Source organism: Anomaloglossus baeobatrachus, chromosome 10 (genome assembly GCF_048569485.1).
Source record: "Anomaloglossus baeobatrachus isolate aAnoBae1 chromosome 10, aAnoBae1.hap1, whole genome shotgun sequence".
NCBI lineage: Eukaryota > Metazoa > Chordata > Amphibia > Anura > Aromobatidae > Anomaloglossus > Anomaloglossus baeobatrachus.
This window is the reverse complement of record NC_134362.1, coordinates 71,742,918-71,756,747: the sequence shown is the minus strand read 5'-3', so window position 1 is coordinate 71,756,747 and position 13,830 is coordinate 71,742,918. Positions and strand designations below refer to the sequence as shown.

The 13,830-nt window shown below is 44.3% G+C and overlaps 2 long non-coding RNA genes across 2 annotated transcripts; one reads left to right on the top strand and one right to left on the bottom strand.

Moving 5' to 3' along the window:
* Nucleotides 1–2,363: 2,363 nt before the first annotated feature.
* On the bottom strand, nucleotides 2,364–3,627 carry LOC142254200 (uncharacterized). Its single transcript, XR_012727193.1, has 3 exons — nucleotides 3,553–3,627; nucleotides 2,528–2,860; nucleotides 2,364–2,449 (listed from the first exon to the last, which is right to left on the bottom strand). It is a non-coding gene; the product is annotated as an uncharacterized LOC142254200 (long non-coding RNA).
* Nucleotides 3,628–6,438: 2,811 nt separating this feature from the next.
* Nucleotides 6,439–8,308, top strand: LOC142254996 (uncharacterized). The gene is made up of 3 exons (XR_012727332.1): nucleotides 6,439–7,119; nucleotides 7,812–8,144; nucleotides 8,223–8,308. It is a non-coding gene; the product is annotated as an uncharacterized LOC142254996 (long non-coding RNA).
* The last annotated feature ends 5,522 nt before the right edge of the window (nucleotides 8,309–13,830 follow it).

The window sequence follows — 13,830 nt, the reverse complement described above, 5'->3', positions numbered from 1 at the left end:
ATCTGTATTTTCCAGATAATTCCTCAGGTTTACGCAAGTACAGATGTACCGCCCCGCGCTCGGCTGTAGCCGAGCCGCTCGGATCCGGGCTCGTTGGTGGGTGGCTCGAGCGCCTCCGGACCCGGGGTCACTTCGCTCTTAAAGGGGATGCTGGCTCTTTTTTTGGTGGGGGTTAGGTAGATGCACGGCTGGAGCCGTGCTTGAGTTCATGACGCCACCCACGAGATGTGGTGAAGGTAGACACCACCGCTGCAGTTACGGGGCACCCGGGGGAGATGTTTATGCAGCAAGTTGTTAACCCCTCCGTGGGCAGGGATGTTGGCCCCGGGACCCATTGGGGATAGCTGGGCAGTGCAGGGCGGTGCGCGGCCGGATGGCACTGTTGTACTCACTGTTATTGACACACACAAGTCTCTGGTAAACCAAGTTAATGGTGGTCGGTGCCCGCAGCCGGCTGCGTCTGGTCCCCCACCCGGTTCGGTGGTCTTGGCCTTTCTCCTGCACCGTGTTGTGTAACTGTGGACTGCCTGCGCTTCAGCGACGGGAGTCCGCTCCCCGGCTTTGTGTATGTTGGGAGAGCCCTTTTGCCCGCAGACGCTTGCCTGTGGGATCTCTCTGCCTGTGCGTTGGCTTTCTATCCCCCTCGTTGGGCTGTTGTCTTCAGTCGGGACTTGGGTGGGAAAGGACCTATAGTCCAGACCATAATCAGTTAATTAACTCAGTCCAGTGGATTCTGGACCTCGTTTCAGGGTCTGAGTACCCCACTGTGTGCTCCGGTTTCCGAGTCGGTTCCCCGGGTCGGTACTGGCGGGCCACTACCCTGTCCCGGTCCACCACGGTTCCACCGAGCCATCTTCCCAGCTCCTGCAGGCTGAGGCCACCATTTGCCTCCTACCCAGAGGTGCCCGGGCTCCAACCCCGGCACCTGTCAGACTGTCACAGGCCTGTCCTACAGACCTAAAATACAAAATTATCCCCGGCACTCCAAGAGAAAAAAGAAACAATGTCTGGGTATTTTTGATGTTTTTTATTGTGAATAGTCTTATCTCGACGTTTCGGTCATACCTTGACCTTTATCAAGAGAATTAATCAGACTATAGAAAGAGAACATAAAAAAACAGAAATTAATACATAATACAGGAGAAAAATTACCAGGAGACACAGCTCCGGTTATTTATATACATTGTACACAAAAGGAGTATACGTTACAATGGTAAGGTACAGAGTCAAAGATATATATAAGATAATAACATCTGTATACACCCAAGAAGAAAGAACAACATCCGAAGTAATTGTTTACCAACTGGAAACTTATCATGTAAGTATCAGAAGAGACTAACAGGTAGACGTACCTATGAAGCAGAGAAATCGGTATGTGCATACTACTCGAGGGAGGGAGCAATACGAGTCACCACTCATATGAAGAGGAACTTATCAGGTGCGTATGAGCGCTAGGTGAAAGAAAGAATCATTAACAAAGGAAACCTATGCAGTGATTCTTGACTGTGATCGGTGAATAAGTAATATGTGAATACCTGTGACTGAATAATAGACAATCGGGATCAGCCAGTCAATAGTCTATGGGGTAATCATGTAGTGGTATTCCACCGAGGTAGAAAGTCGTATGTCGTGACTGGTTGTAGAAAAAAGAGAGCGAAATAAAGTAAGTGAGTAAAGCATGAACGGAGAAGAGGAGTAGAAGAAGGAGGGGGGGGGGGAAGGGGGAGGGGGAAGGGTTGGGTTGGGGGAGGGGGGGAAGGAGAAAGGAAAAGATGGTGAGATCAGGCTGAAGGTAAAGATAAGTGTATATGAGAAGTTAAGACAAGGTACCTGTCCAATAATTGGCTACTGTATAGGTGCCATGCCAATCTTGTTAGTGAGCAGAGGACCTAATGGAGAAATTCTCGAATGAACACATCAGTGAATAGAGAGACGTGTCTCTAAAATTGGTTATACTCCATTCACTACCTGTCAAACAGCATGAAATGGTGTGCGTGAGGTAATGTGTCTCTGGAAACTTGTGACACCAATACATTAGCTATAAGACATATAGCCCACAATGCCAAATGTTCTAAAAATAGAAAGATCTCATGAGAAAAAAAAATCCACAAACTGTATAACATCCAATGAGGTGAGTAACCTCCATCAACATGACTAATATTACTCACAATCTATGAGCAGCCGTGAAATAAGGTCGTATAGGAGACCTTCTTAAAGGAGTAGTGGAGTAGGTGAAATTGTCATGACAGTGTCGGTATTACACCTATGCTGCGGACTAGTGACATAAATAGACAGAGGTTAATGCAATGGTGTACTGATAAATCACCAGACCATGGACAAAACTGATAAATAGCATAACAATACCTCAAAAGGGAAACAGCCTATATGGTAACAGTGTCCTATGCCAGGGCTATGCTCAAAAGTGGTAACTTGGAAAAAGGTCAAAGACCTATGGAGAATAAAGAGAACCTGTTAAAGAACATAGATTAACGGTCACAAAAATGAAAGTGAAAGCTCTTACTGATACCTGGTGTATGAGATGATACAGGCTTGTGTCCAGGGGGAATGGTGGCTGGCTACTGAGTTGGTCTGTGTAACTGAGCCGTCTTAAATGCAGGTGGTGATGAGGAGATCGGCTCCAGGTGGAGCTGACTTGCTGCGCATAGGAACGGTAGTGGTGAAGGTTGGTACTGCAGCACTAGGTTTACATAGAGGACTATTAGGTGTTGTGAGTCACGTGAAATACAGTGAGAAGTGGCATACAGACCTCCGTGATGTGAGGGAGTGAGTGCCTCACATGTGACCACTAAAAGCACAGGGGTGAACCGGTGATGTGTGGAAATCACGTAGTGAAGAGAGCCTAAAAGAGGGGGAGAGAAATAAATTAGTAGGCATATGACAGGAAAGAATTTAAACCTGGAAAACATAAGAATGTAAGGAATTCACAAAACAACAGGTACCTTACAATTACCATAGATCTGTATCTAAAATCACTCTCGTAAAGTGATATTGATAAATTACATAACTAATCAGAGACATAAAAATCACAGTCATAAAAATGGGAAAAGAGGTTTATCTAAAAGGAGTCTACGGAGACCACAACTAGGACCTGAGCATGTCAGAGATGGACCTCATATTCTCGGTTCAGTCCTCGGGGTTCCAGGGTACCCAACGTGAAAATCCAATATGCTTCTCTTTCTTTTAATCTACGGACCCTATCGCCACCCCTACGTAATAGTGGAACATGCTCAATGACCTGAAACTTCAATTGAGCTACTGTATGATGGAAAGTGTCAAAATGATGGGGGATGGGTAGTAAAAGTTGCTTACATCTGATCGTTGATTTGTGTTTACTGATGCGATCTCGGATATGTTGGGTAGTCTCCCCAACATACCCGAGACCGCAGGGACACTTGATCAGGTATATCACATAGGAAGACTCACAGGTGTGATACCCTCTGATAGTGAAGTTTTTTCCAGTATGGGGATGTGTGAACTTGTTACCCTTGGTCAAATTATTGCATTGGAGACAGTGTAAGCATGGGAAGTTACCTGTTTTGGGTGGTCCCAAGAAAGTCTGTCGTGGTGAGATTGATGACCCTATGTCGGCTCGGATCAGACTATCCCTCAGGTTCCTCGCTCGTTTGTGACAAAAGATAGGGAACATCCCAAACTCTTTTATAGAGGGGTAAGCCTTCTGTAGTAATGGCCAATGTCTTGTAATGACCTCCTTAAAAAGTGGCGAAAAAGGGTGGTATGTCTGGACACAATGCATCCGTGGTGAAATGACATCATCATTGCGGGCACGGGTAGAGCGATTGAATGCCACGGAAGAAGGGTAGCCTCGTGAGAGGAATTTATCACCCATCTCACGAAACCTTGTTGCTTGTGTTTGAGGATCAGAAACGATCCTTTCCACTCTCTTATGCTGTGAAATGGGCAATGACTTTTTAATGTGTGGAGGGTGGCAACTGGAGTACAGCAGAAGGCTGTTCTTGTCGGTGGGTTTGACGTATAGATCAGTCGTGATAGTCCCTTCAGGGGATAGAATGACAAGGGTGTCCAGAAAGTTAATCTGGAAGGCATCACTGTGTACTGTAAAAGTGAGACCCGGACGGGCGGAGGAGATATATTGGTGAAAGGTATCCAGGGATAAGGAATCACCGTGCCATATGACAAAAATGTCATCAATATATCTCCTCCATCCAATGGCATGTTGTTTCCACAGCGAATGGCTGTACACAAATGTGTCTTCGAAATGCGCCATGTAGATATTTGCATACGGAGGCGCTACGTTAGAACCCATCGCTGTGCCCCGTTGCTGCATATAAAACTGATCTTCGAAGAGGAAAAAATTATTGCCCAATACCAATTGCAGGAGATCAAGACAGAAAGAATGCTGTAGAGGGGACAGTGACCCATAAAGTTCCAAGAACCAGTTGACGGCTTGGATGCCATCGCTGTGTGCTATACTTGTGTAGAGACTGTCTACATCAAAGGTCACGAGAAGACAATCGGGAGGAAGAGAGGTGAAAGATCTGATATGAGACAGAAAGTCAGACGTGTCCTTTAGGTATGACGGAATCACAGGAATTAGTGGTGTGAGAATCTTATCCAGGGAGATGGCCAATGGAGAAAGGATAGATTCAGTGGAGGCTACGATAGGTCGTCCGGGAGGTTGCTGAAGATTTTTATGAATCTTGGGTAGAACATAAAAGACGGGTGTTACGGGGTTAGATTTAATGAGATACTCAGCCAATTTCTTGTCAATCGTGCCTTGTGATAAGTGGTAGTCAACAGTATCCCTGATCCGTTCGCGTATTTGAGGAGTGGGGTCTCGAGGGACGGGCAAATAAGTGGAATTGTCACGTAGTTGTCTATAAATCTCAGAGAGATAATATGTTTTGTCCAGAATGACAATGGATCCCCCTTTATCGGCTGGCTTAATAATTATACTTTTGTTATTCTGGAGTTCCCTGATGGCTGTATCTTCTTCAGGGGTATAGTTGTGTCTGATCTTGTATAGGCCCCTATCTATGTCCTGTAAAATCTTATTCATATCATTGGAAACCAGAGAAATGTAAGTCTCAACGGGATGATAGGACCTGGGGGGATGAAAGGTACTCATGAGACTGAGTTTAAGATCCCGGAGACTAAAAGTGCCAGAGCCCGAACCTACGTCCTCAGGGGTAGTATCCCCCTCTGAGGAGGCAAAATGGGCCTTGAGACGAAGGTTCCTGAAAAAGCGTCTCATCTCCTGGTCCATCCTGTGACTCAATGGGTGAAAGGTTATATGACGAAATGTTAAATACCAAGTTATCAACAATAACCTTTCACCCATTGAGTCACAGGTGTTGCAAAGGGGTCTCTCGTTTTGTCCCACTCCCAAGTTCAATCCCTTCAGGATGGACCAGGAGATGAGACGCTTTTTCAGGAACCTTCGTCTCAAGGCCCATTTTGCCTCCTCAGAGGGGGATACTACCCCTGAGGACGTAGGTTCGGGCTCTGGCACTTTTAGTCTCCGGGATCTTAAACTCAGTCTCATGAGTACCTTTCATCCCCCCAGGTCCTATCATCCCGTTGAGACTTACATTTCTCTGGTTTCCAATGATATGAATAAGATTTTACAGGACATAGATAGGGGCCTATACAAGATCAGACACAACTATACCCCTGAAGAAGATACAGCCATCAGGGAACTCCAGAATAACAAAAGTATAATTATTAAGCCAGCCGATAAAGGGGGATCCATTGTCATTCTGGACAAAACATATTATCTCTCTGAGATTTATAGACAACTACGTGACAATTCCACTTATTTGCCCGTCCCTCGAGACCCCACTCCTCAAATACGCGAACGGATCAGGGATACTGTTGACTACCACTTATCACAAGGCACGATTGACAAGAAATTGGCTGAGTATCTCATTAAATCTAACCCCGTAACACCCGTCTTTTATGTTCTACCCAAGATTCATAAAAATCTTCAGCAACCTCCCGGACGACCTATCGTAGCCTCCACTGAATCTATCCTTTCTCCATTGGCCATCTCCCTGGATAAGATTCTCACACCACTAATTCCTGTGATTCCGTCATACCTAAAGGACACGTCTGACTTTCTGTCTCATATCAGATCTTTCACCTCTCTTCCTCCCGATTGTCTTCTCGTGACCTTTGATGTAGACAGTCTCTACACAAGTATAGCACACAGCGATGGCATCCAAGCCGTCAACTGGTTCTTGGAACTTTATGGGTCACTGTCCCCTCTACAGCATTCTTTCTGTCTTGATCTCCTGCAATTGGTATTGGGCAATAATTTTTTCCTCTTCGAAGATCAGTTTTATATGCAGCAACGGGGCATAGCGATGGGTTCTAACGTAGCGCCTCCGTATGCAAATATCTACATGGCGCATTTCGAAGACACATTTGTGTACAGCCATTCGCTGTGGAAACAACATGCCATTGGATGGAGGAGATATATTGATGACATTTTTGTCATATGGCACGGTGATTCCTTATCCCTGGATACCTTTCACCAATATATCTCCTCCGCCCGTCCGGGTCTCACTTTTACAGTACACAGTGATCCCTTCCAGATTAACTTTCTGGACACCCTTGTCATTCTATCCCCTGAAGGGACTATCACGACTGATCTATACGTCAAACCCACCGACAAGAACAGCCTTCTGCTGTACTCCAGTTGCCACCCTCCACACATTAAAAAGTCATTGCCCATTTCACAGCATAAGAGAGTGGAAAGGATCGTTTCTGATCCTCAAACACAAGCAACAAGGTTTCGTGAGATGGGTGATAAATTCCTCTCACGAGGCTACCCTTCTTCCGTGGCATTCAATCGCTCTACCCGTGCCCGCAATGATGATGTCATTTCACCACGGATGCATTGTGTCCAGACATACCACCCTTTTTCGCCACTTTTTAAGGAGGTCATTACAAGACATTGGCCATTACTACAGAAGGCTTACCCCTCTATAAAAGAGTTCGGGATGTTCCCTATCTTTTGTCACAAACGAGCGAGGAACCTGAGGGATAGTCTGATCCGAGCCGACATAGGGTCATCAATCTCACCACGACAGACTTTCTTGGGACCACCCAAAACAGGTAACTTCCCATGCTTACACTGTCTCCAATGCAATAATTTGACCAAGGGTAACAAGTTCACACATCCCCATACTGGAAAAAACTTCACTATCAGAGGGTATCACACCTGTGAGTCTTCCTATGTGATATACCTGATCAAGTGTCCCTGCGGTCTCGGGTATGTTGGGGAGACTACCCAACATATCCGAGATCGCATCAGTAAACACAAATCAACGATCAGATGTAAGCAACTTTTACTACCCATCCCCCATCATTTTGACACTTTCCATCATACAGTAGCTCAATTGAGGTTTCAGGTCATTGAGCATGTTCCACTATTACGTAGGGGTGGCGATAGGGTCCGTAGATTAAAAGAAAGAGAAGCATATTGGATTTTCACGTTGGGTACCCTGGAACCCCGAGGACTGAACCGAGAATATGAGGTCCATCTCTGACATGCTCAGGTCCTAGTTGTGGTCTCCGTAGACTCCTTTTAGATAAACCTCTTTTCCCATTTTTATGACTGTGATTTTTATGTCTCTGATTAGTTATGTAATTTATCAATATCACTTTACGAGAGTGATTTTAGATACAGATCTATGGTAATTGTAAGGTACCTGTTGTTTTGTGAATTCCTTACATTCTTATGTTTTCCAGGTTTAAATTCTTTCCTGTCATATGCCTACTAATTTATTTTTCTCCCCCTCTTTTAGGCTCTCTTCACTACGTGATTTCCACACATCACCGGTTCACCCCTGTGCTTTTAGTGGTCACATGTGAGGCACTCACTCCCTCACATCACGGAGGTCTGTATGCCACTTCTCACTGTATTTCACGTGACTCACAACACCTAATAGTCCTCTATGTAAACCTAGTGCTGCAGTACCAACCTTCACCACTACCGTTCCTATGCGCAGCAAGTCAGCTCCACCTGGAGCCGATCTCCTCATCACCACCTGCATTTAAGACGGCTCAGTTACACAGACCAACTCAGTAGCCAGCCACCATTCCCCCTGGACACAAGCCTGTATCATCTCATACACCAGGTATCAGTAAGAGCTTTTACTTTCATTTTTGTGACCGTTAATCTATGTTCTTTAACAGGTTCTCTTTATTCTCCATAGGTCTTTGACCTTTTTCCAAGTTACCACTTTTGAGCATAGCCCTGGCATAGGACACTGTTACCATATAGGCTGTTTCCCTTTTGAGGTATTGTTATGCTATTTATCAGTTTTGTCCATGGTCTGGTGATTTATCAGTACACCATTGCATTAACCTCTGTCTATTTATGTCACTAGTCCGCAGCATAGGTGTAATACCGACACTGTCATGACAATTTCACCTACTCCACTACTCCTTTAAGAAGGTCTCCTATACGACCTTATTTCACGGCTGCTCATAGATTGTGAGTAATATTAGTCATGTTGATGGAGGTTACTCACCTCATTGGATGTTATACAGTTTGTGGATTTTTTTTTTTTTTTTTTCTCATGAGATCTTTCTATTTTTAGAACATTTGGCATTGTGGGCTATATGTCTTATAGCTAATGTATTGGTGTCACAAGTTTCCAGAGACACATTACCTCCCGCACACCATTTCATGCTGTTTGACAGGTAGTGAATGGAGTATAACCAATTTTAGAGACACGTCTCTCTATTCACTGATGTGTTCATTCGAGAATTTCTCCATTAGGTCCTCTGCTCACTAACAAGATTGGCATGGCACCTATACAGTAGCCAATTATTGGACAGGTACCTTGTCTTAACTTCTCATATACACTTATCTTTACCTTCAGCCTGATCTCACCATCTTTTCCTTTCTCCTTCCCCCCCCCTCCCCCAACCCAACCCTTCCCCCTCCCCCTTCCCCCCCCCCCTCCTTCTTCTACTCCTCTTCTCCGTTCATGCTTTACTCACTTACTTTATTTCGCTCTCTTTTTTCTACAACCAGTCACGACATACGACTTTCTACCTCGGTGGAATACCACTACATGATTACCCCATAGACTATTGACTGGCTGATCCCGATTGTCTATTATTCAGTCACAGGTATTCACATATTACTTATTCACCGATCACAGTCAAGAATCACTGCATAGGTTTCCTTTGTTAATGATTCTTTCTTTCACCTAGCGCTCATACGCACCTGATAAGTTCCTCTTCATATGAGTGGTGACTCGTATTGCTCCCTCCCTCGAGTAGTATGCACATACCGATTTCTCTGCTTCATAGGTACGTCTACCTGTTAGTCTCTTCTGATACTTACATGATAAGTTTCCAGTTGGTAAACAATTACTTCGGATGTTGTTCTTTCTTCTTGGGTGTATACAGATGTTATTATCTTATATATATCTTTGACTCTGTACCTTACCATTGTAACGTATACTCCTTTTGTGTACAATGTATATAAATAACCGGAGCTGTGTCTCCTGGTAATTTTTCTCCTGTATTATGTATTAATTTCTGTTTTTTATGTTCTCTTTCTATAGTCTGATTAATTCTCTTGATAAAGGTCAAGGTATGACCGAAACGTCGAGATAAGACTATTCACAATAAAAAACATCAAAAATACCCAGACATTGTTTCTTTTTTCTCTTGGAGTGCCGGGGATAATTTTGTATTTTTGGAGTATTGACTGTTTCCCTAGAGCACCCGCATTCATAGTGAGCCAGGTCTATACGAATTATTGTCCTACAGACCTGACCTCCTCCACTGCTCAACACTAAAATTGATCTGCCTGTGTTTCCTGCCACAGGCCCTCTGAACTCCTTGGTGGGTGTGGCCAACCACCAGGCTCCGCCCCCTGGTGTGTTCATCAAGCACTGAGGGAGGTGACTACGTTTTAATGGTTGGCTGATGACACCTTTTTGGGAGACAGGTGTAGTGCGGCGGTCTATCTGTGACTACCTGGCTAGTCCAGGGCGTCACACAGACACTGCCCATGTTGCCCTGTGGGATTTGGGGAGTGCTGTATCAATGCTGCGGTATGTGCTGCTGCGAAATATGCTGCGGATGTCCTGCAGCTGCATGTAACTGCATGTCAATTATTCATGCGGAAATATCTGCGGCTGTCCCGCCTCTCCACTATGGAGAGAGAGGGCGGGACGTCCGCAGGTATTTCCGCACTTGTCCCGCAGATTTACCGCAACAAAAATGCTCGAATCCCGCAGCAATGGATAGCTGCGGATTCTGGGGAGCAGCTACGGTAAACCTGGGGCAAAGTCCGTGGGTACATTGTCCCGTGGGCACATAGCCTTAAGTTCGCTTTACACACTACGATTTCTCTCATGATATGTCGTCGGGGTCACATTTTTCGTGACGCACTTCCGTCATTGTTAGCGGCGTTGTTGCGTGTGACACCTACGTGCGATTCCGAACGATCGCAAATAGGGTGAAAATCGTTGATCGTTGACACGTCGTTCAGTTTCAAATATTGTTTGTCGTTTGGAACACCGCAGACATATTGCTACATTTGACACCCTGCCAACGACGAACAACATCCACACAACCACCTTGGTCAAACAATATATTGCTGAACGATGTAGCGTCGTTTGTGAGATGTGTATGTGTGACTGCTACAAAACGACTTATGAGCGATCTCAGCAAATCGTAACAATGATCTGGGTGTGTCACATCGCTAACGAGATTGCTAGCGATATCGTTGTGTGTAAAGCAGCCTTTAGGGTTACATTGTTTTCAATCAATTGGATGACTATCAGGTGTAAGTGGGTGACCTGTTTTATTTAAAGGGAACCTGTCACCAGATTTGGTGACTATAAGCTGTGGCCACCACTACTCAGCTCTTATATACAGCATTCCAGAATATTGTATATAAGAGCCCAGGTTGTTCTGTATAATATTAAAAACACTTTTAAAATACTCCCCTAAGGGCTGGTCCGGTCTGATGGGTGTCGCTGTTCTCTGGTCCGGCATCTCCTCTCTGCTGCAATCGCCATCCTCCTTCTACCCAGCCCAGGATACTGGACGCCATTGCGCTCCGGCGCAGGCGCATTTTGATCTGCCCCGCTGAGGGCAGATCAAGGTACTGTAATGCGCAGGTGCGAGGAAAGGTTAAAGACTGCACAGGATCTCAATGCCGGCCAGTGTGAATGATGTAGGACGCATCATGCACATAGGCCTCAGAAGAAATAGTATGGCAATCGCCGCAGAGAGGAGGCAATGGATCGGAGAGCAGCGACATTCATCGGACCGGACCGCTCCTTAGGGGAGTATTATAAAAGTGTTTTTTATTATGTTATACAGAGCTTCCTGGGCTCTTATATACAATATTCTGGAATGCTGTATATAAGAGCTCACTGGTGGTGGCCGCAGCTTATATTTGCCAAATCTGGTGACAGGTTCCCTTTAAAGAACAGAAATCTATCAAAGTCTGATTATTACCCTAGTTTTCTGGAACTGAATCATGGCATGAACAAAGGAGATTTCCGTAGATCTAATAAATCTGAAACAAATTACTGTAACTCCTGAATCCTTCATTCTCTTTACTCATTATCACAATACGCCATAAACACATTATTCTAAAGACAAACACATTGTTACAATAAAAACAATTACATTATCTTTTCTACCTAGTAATGTGGATATTATAGTGAGCAGTCTAGCAATAAATATGCCTAATAGGGATAGAAAATAATTGCCTCTGCATAGAAACCTAAAAATTAACCATGTAGAAAACATTCCAACAATCTCACTTTTTCAGTATGCTACAAGGGGACGGTATGCTGACTAAATCTAAAAAGGTTGAAAAGGTTGGCCACTATTTTATTGCTGACATATCCTTAGGCGGGCTTTGCACACTACGACATCGCAGGTGCGATGTCGGTGGGGTCAAATTGAAAATGACGCACTTCCGGCATCGCATGCGACATCGTAGTGTGTAAAGCCTAGATGATACGATTAACGAGCGCAAAAGCGTCGTAATCGTATCATCGCTGCAGCGTCGGCGCAATCCATGATTACGCTGACGCAACAGTCCGATGTTGTTCCTCGATCCTGCGCCAGCACACATCGCTGTGTGTGAAGCCGCAGGAGCGAGGAACATCTCCTACCGGCGTCACTGCGGCTTCCGTAGGATATGCGGAAGGAAGGAGATGGGCGAGATGTTTAAATCCCACTCATCTCCGCCCCTCCGCTCCGATTGGCCGCCTGGCGTGTGACGTCGCTATGACGCCGCACGACCCGCCCCCTTAACAAGGAGGCGGGTCGCCGGCCAGAGCGACGGTCGCAGGACAGGTGAGTCCATGTGAAGCTGCCGTAGCGATAATGTTCGCTACGGCAGCTATCACAAGGAAATCGCTGCTGCGACGGGGGCGGGAACTATCGCGCTCGGCATCGCAGCATCGGCCTGTGATGTCGCAGAGTGCAAAGTACCCCTTAGGATATCATCATCATTCCCCTCACATCAATATCTGATGTGAGGGGAATGCGATATCCAGTAGTCCCCGGATGATCAGCTTGTAAGGAGGTGATCCGGTTTGCATGTTCCCCCTGAAGACATCGATCACATGATTGTATTGTAGTATTGTGATGTATCTGCTATGTGGTCTGTAGTGCTAACTGCCAGCCACAAGAGGTCACTGTATTCCTTCTAATAATAATAATAAAAATAATATTTATTCACAATCTAAATCCCCTATCAGTATGTCATTGGCGTGTGGGAGGAAATCGGAGAACTTGGATGAAACCCACGCAAACACGGCGAGAACATACAAACTCCTTATAGATGCAACAAAATTCCACACATACATGACTAATATGTCAAAGCCATGAGGTGATAATCAAATAAACATGTAGAGTGGCAAAACTCCAAATAATGATTAGCAGGAGAACAGGAGTGTAAAACCACAAATTAAATAGATAACAATTTAGTGAAAAACTACAAAAATATTTTTATTGATAAAATACATGTGCAATAAAATCACCACTGAAGTTGTTGATCAAAAGATATAAGGATAGAAATGACCAAGTACGGTGATTGAACGATTATGACATTGTCACACCTACAATTGGAAATACAGAGTAGGCAAACCATCCAAAAATAATACAAATTAGAGAAGTTAGTGAATACCTGTAGATATGCCATCTGACTGCTGGTCAAGGTAGACTCATTAAAGCCGCACAAAACTACATGGTATAGAAGTAGAGTATATTAAAGGGTCATAATATTGTTGAACTGTAAGTAGTCGGATATATCTATAAATATATATAATATGTATATGTATATATATATATATATATATAACCAAAAAATGCAATACAAAATAACAAATGCATTGTGCGCATAAGATGGAATGAACTGACCAGAAATCAGAACATTAGGCAATCCCATAAGGCATACTCCAAGGTCTAATAGTAGCAAAAACCGTCAGGTCACAGGAAAGACGAAAGAAAAGACATAACGTACGTTTCGCGTATTAAGATTAAATAGTGTGTGCAGCTTCATAAGAGGTCATGATGGCTAACTTATTCTTTGAAGCAGGATGCATCGTTTTTATTGATACTATTTTTGGATAGATATGATGTTTTGATTGCTTGTTACAGCATTTTTTGTGGCATTGCAGTGACCCAAAAAAAATGTAATTTTGGTGTTCTTTAATATTTGTATTCATTTGGGTTAATTATTTTATAAATTCAGACTTTCCTGAATGTGACGATACTACAAGTGTATTTTTCATTATTTTTAATGGTGCAAAAAGGGGGTGATTTTACATT